The following is a 5,929-nucleotide window of genomic DNA, read 5'->3' on the forward strand; positions in this document are numbered from 1 at the left end:
ATACTTTTTCAATTTTTCGTAACAGTATGACACTCGTTTTCTTGTCATTACCGGTAATGAAGGTCAAATTTATGATAAATTTAATAAAAGCAATGATCTGGCTATTTTTGGGGCCAAAAAATGCTGCATTTTGCCAGCAATGAACGGTGGTCCGTGCTGCATTGGTTCGCGAGCAGCAATCTTTTGCCAAATTTTAAACCGTCTCATTCAGCACGGGGATGAGGGGCGTGTCTGGTTCCGGGCAGTGACTGAACCAGAATATTTTGCTGGAGTGCCAGAGTTGTAACGAAAATGTTTTTTTGATACCTCGATGTAGCAAAGTGATGTGCTATTTCGCTGCCTAAAAACGCAGCGCTTGGCCGTGATATCTTTAAGCTTCACGTGATCAAACCAGAATAAGCTCATGCTTACCTGCGCTAGTACCAGACGCGTGCTTTGACCCTTTCACGTTTTCCCAATCCATCGAATGCTCTCTCCCCATCCGTTTCCCTTTCCTTCCCGACTTTGCTCATCCTGTGTTCCTAATGAGGCGCCATGACCCCGCGAAGAAGGTCTGGGAAGACACCCGCTGCGTCAGGCAATCAGCGAGGCCGCTCATCTGGAAAGTCTAACAGCCGAGCGCCTGGAGCCCAGGTTCCCGCGGAACGCCGGTCATCCCCTCGTGTTGCGGCCAAAGCTACTCCCGCCGGATCTGGGCAGGAAACCCGTCGGGTTTCAAGTAATACGGTCAGGACGCCCCGAGGCAGTCCGCCATCTGACACGTGCTCGCTTCCCGTTCGAAGTCAGGGGAGCGGCCGGTCCGATGCAGCACATTCGCGTTCGGGCAAGCGCAAGCGCGGCATCGGCTCGTCTCCGAGTGAATACTTTTCCCGTTTGTTCGGGGATGGAGATCAAGGCGAGGAAGATGAACACCCAGAACGCAAACGGGCGAAGCGTCGGTTGTTCGAGCTCCATGGACGCGAGCCAGAGGAGGACGTCGACGACATTGTGCAGGCTAGTGCAGCAGAGATGGACGAAGTTGCCCAAACTCAAGTTGTGGAAGACGACATCGTTCCCACGCGTCGTGAGTCCGTCGCAGGTTCCTTGCAGAGTCAGCCACGAGGCTCCCATTTCTCTCGAGAATTTGAGGAAGACCCTAACCACGGAATACTTCGAGTCATGCGGGAACTGCATGCTCGTTTGGAGAAGCAGCTTGCCATTGAAAAGAGGGAAATTCTTGGTGCAATCAAGGCTGTATCTTCTCGTGTCTCCACTTTAGAGAGGACGTTATCACGCTGCCTGGACGCCGTCAACATTGTTCTTCTGAATTCTGCACTGCCGAAGACGGGAAAGGCAGCCGAGAAGGCCTCTTTGATCGACCTCATCAGGCCTATGGACATATTTGGAGGGAAATTCATGTGCATTATCTTTACAAGAGCGCTGATAAATTGCACCATGAGAGTTCTTCCTTAGAGAAAGGAGGCGAAGGAATCTTTTGAAGGTGGGAGTCGTGACTCAAAATCTGAGAAGCTTCGCTTGGACGTCAATAGTTCCGAAGTGTTGGGGTTCGGACTTTTACTTGTCGAGGTCCTTTTGTGGAAAAGGGACCCAAGCGAGGAGAAACCCGAGAAGCTGCTGGGTACGAAGCAAGGTCGTCAGTATCTGGTCCTGCGAAAGGCTTGGGGAAAGAGCTTGATTGCAAATGCAATGAACAACCCGAGTATTGGGACGAAGTCACTCGAAATGGTACATTCGAACATCCGCGGGAAGCTGAAGACCGCTGAGAAACCATTTTGGCTGAGGCCGGGCTACATAAGAATGATCACAGTCGAGTCTTTCTTCAACGAAGAATTTGCTTCAACGGCCATCAAGAAGGCCCGGCGTGTGGCTCGGCGTCGAAGCGATAAGATGGGGGAAGATGAGCCAATTGGATTCATCAAGACGAAGACATTAGGGTTGAGATCGTTCGCCGCGTTTTCAAGATGGGTAATCAGTTTCTGAATAAGTCCAGGGAGCTTGGGCGGAAATCCTTCTCTCAAAACTTCTCATATGTTTTCCAAAGTGAAGTGGGAGTCTCATTCCAGTATGAGAATCCACCCCGCCCGCACATGAACCTCCAAGATATCCTAGACGGAACCTGTCGTACTGCTATGAAGTCGGTCGCTGAGGTGAACCCCATGAATGGGATAGCGTGGAAGAAGCTGCTTTCTGAAATTGAACCCTTCATATTCATCGCTACGTATGATGTTGAGACGAAAGACAAGAATGGAAGGAAGGAGTCTCGAGAAATTGTTATCCGACTCAATGCCATGCACGTCGCCTTGGAGTTTTTGGTTGCTTTTACCAGTTGCGGCAGTGATGAAGACCTGCATTCAATATCCAAGGAATCCTTTCGTGTGATTTACATGACTGCTGTCCTGTTCCGGGAGGTCCTGTTGATGAATGTGATTGAGTCGAAGGGTTCATTTTCTGGGAACGAGCAGATGTTGCATGAGGCGGATAGCCAGGAGCGGCATAATGATTCACGGCGGTCGCGACTGAGATAACTCTATTCAGAACTTTTGACGGAAGGACAGGGAGAAAGGCGGGGTGAGCTTCCACAGCAACTCTCCAGTATTTTGAAGGAGAAGCTGGTGATGTCCGTGGATATGTACAACTCCGTACACGATCCCCCAGTCCGATCAGGTTCACATGACGAGGATAATGATAATCTGAGCGTGGTGGACGGTGACGATGAAATCCAGATGAATCAAGTCGAAGACGATGACGATGTATTCATAGTCCAAGGCTTCAATTTATAAGGGGTTGTATTTCATGTGATAGTGATACTTCTTAGTTCATAGAAGTGATAAATGAGTAAAGCGGGAGACTACTGTAGCATGAATGAATTGAGTTTACTTAAAGAAGTCCAGAATTTTGGCACCATTGATGAATTGCTTCACATGCGCAGAGGCTTTGATAGAGAGGAAAAGGATGTGCACTTGAAGTACTCCTAGTACGTCGCTGCGATTTACATCAGCAAATATAGATTGACAAGGACTGGATTGAAGATTCCATCGGAGGTAGAACGAGTGCTTCCGGTCGGATGGTCCGCTAACCACGTTTTCAGCACCCATTACCTTGGAAATGCGTTCTTGGAAGTGGATCTCAGATAGTCTTATGGCTTCCAGTGGATGGGAGTAGGTCTTCTCTATGGAATCCCAAGTGCAATCCCGACGAAATACAACGTGCCGTTGTTCATCCTCGTCATCCCTCATAACAGCAAACGAATCTCCAATTGTCATATAGCACGGGTCAGATAGATATTCGGTGTTGGGACAGGCCATACAGCCTATCACTCTCGCAGACACGCAATTGTCGGTACCTTTTTCCAGCCTCTTTGCGATGATCAGGTCTTTGACAACTTGCGGTGATGCTGGTCCGAGTGCTTCTGACAGGTCTAAGAAGCTCCTGAAGTATATACTCGTCTCTTTCACAACTGATTTCCTGCACATATAATCTTCCGGAATAGTAGGAACCTTTGTTCGTAGCTGAGCTTTAACTCTTTCGGATATGGAATCAACTGGAGCAATGTGCAGTCTGCTCGCGCCTTAAATGAGTCTTGCACAAACCATTTCGTCCCACGAGTCATTTCACCCGGGGTAGGACGTGTCGGCGTCTTGAGTAACCAATGCTCTAGACGCAACGAAATAAACTTAAGAGGAATATTGGAGCCCCCAGCAGAAGTGAGGAGCGGGTTCTGAGTCCATTGCGCAGTCGTAATAGAGGATTACTGTCCTTTCACTACTTCCTTAAGATACTGAACCCAGTGACTTTTTTCGATATCCGTTCGATGCTTGTTCGATGTGCCCTCGATAGCACTTTTTATTGACCCCCTCGATGCTTTTCGGATATACTTGTGATGTGCACCCGATGGCTCTATGATATGGCGTGGATAGGTTTATGTTGATGATCTGATATCTTTACACTATCTATGATCTGTGAGAGTAAGACGCCTTGCCGTCGTCGACTCAAGGAGACGACGGCTGGACCTTTTAGTCAAGTCTGTCACATAGCATTACAGGGCCACTGTGTAAGCACAGTGGTCTCTATTCCTGATGGCAGGGCAGCCGGCTCAACAAGCGCGTGATATGTGGATTACCGCCATTGCAAATCGGCAACTTCCTGATGACACGCCTCGTGCAATGGTAGTGGGGAGCAAGCCATCAGCGCATGTTGATTCGGTCGGTCGCGAAGGTCCGTAAACAGCTGTTTCCTCAGCGGTTTTGTCATGATGTCTGCCAGCATATGGCGCGTTGGTACGTGCAGAAGAGTGATGTGATTTTGTTTGATATGTTCTCTCAGATAGTGATGCTTGATGTCTATGAATTTGCGGCGTTTTGTAGAAGCGGTCTTCTGAGCGACCTTGATGGCAGAGAGGTTGTTCATATAGACGGGTACACGTCCCTGTGGCTGGCCAAGAAATTGAAACAGCCTGCGAAACCATTGTGTATACTGTACGGCGGAAGATCGGGATATATATTCCGCCTCGCAAGTGGACAGGGCCTGGACTTTCTGCTTTTGAGAACCCCATGCTACTGGCGTGTTGTTGTAGAAGTGAATTTCGCCGGATATCGACTTGCGGTTCTTGGTATGACCAGCGTAGTCCGCATCAGCGTACGTCTTGAAATGATGACGGTTTTCTTGTTTCACAGGACTGTACACGAGGCCTAGATTCCGAGTACTTTGGATGTAGCGTAGCAAGTTTTTTAAAATGTTCCAATGTCGTTGCGTCGGATCGTGGGCTGCGCAGCTGAGGCGATTGACCGCGAACGTGAGGTCCGGTCTTGTACAGTCGGTGAGATACCGAAGCTCCCCCAACACTTCTTGGTACTTTCCTTTCTGTTTTGGGATGTGCTTGTCCTCCACACAAGGCCCGTGATACTGCGCTCCATCCACGTGTGGCGAATTGCGGCTGTTACATTCTGTCATGCGCATCATAGATAGAGCCTTTGCCGCATAATTTGGCTGGGATATCTTGATGCCGCCGTCTGTCTGTTTTTCAATTGTCCATCCGAGGTATGAGGACGGGAATCCCAAGCGTTTGACGTTGCCAGGATATTTGACTGCGAGGGCGGTGGCCAGCCAATCTAAGAGGTGGCGTGAGGTGGCGGCGACGAGGAAGTCATCTATGGTGAGTGCTGTGATGATGTATTCATTGGCGGTGTGTTGGAAGCGAAAGAGGCAAGGGTCGTCTTGAGACTGCGAGAAGCCAATTAGATCCAGCCACTCCACTGCACCGCGAAGGTAGTAGAATCCCCCTGATGGGGTTCCGTATATATTCTTGATAAGGATCCCAGCTTTGGAGCCAGGGTGAGCCATTGAGCCGTCAAATCGAGGGTGTTGCCTAAGATATACAGGCCTTTTAAAGCCGTATTTCTCGTGGACAAAAGCAGATTTAATGTCCAAATGGTCCAAGTGAAGGCCATGGGCAGCGGATAGTGCGAGAAGCAGACGAATTGTAGCCTTATCAGCGGTGTGTGCGGCGGTATGGGCGGGATCGAAGTGCACTTTTGAGACCATGCGGTCACCGCGCGCAGTGCATCTGGCTTTCCGTTCTAACAAGATTCCGGATGGTGTTCGTTTGTATCTGTATTTCATAAGGAGAGGTATGAGTTTGGCATGTTTCGGAAGGCGGTAGTTTGGTATCCAGCTGACGACTTTTGCGTTATCGAGTTTCTCGAGTTCCAAATCATGCGCGGCCGCCCACTTTTGTGCATCGGGGTAACATTTTGCTTGCTTGTGAGAAGTTGGGGCTGGGGTAGTGGCAACAATATTTGTTGGAGTGTGGTGGCGAGCTGTGCAGCGGCGGGCGGTGGGTTGGTTGTGGAAGGAGGTGCGAACGGGGTCTTGGTGTGGAATGTATGGCACAAAGTCGACGGTGCGAGTGCGGTGTGGTTTTCCGGTTGTG

This window comes from Chondrus crispus, genomic scaffold, assembly GCF_000350225.1.
Source record: "Chondrus crispus Stackhouse genomic scaffold, scaffold_81, whole genome shotgun sequence".
Classification (NCBI taxonomy): domain Eukaryota; phylum Rhodophyta; class Florideophyceae; order Gigartinales; family Gigartinaceae; genus Chondrus; species Chondrus crispus.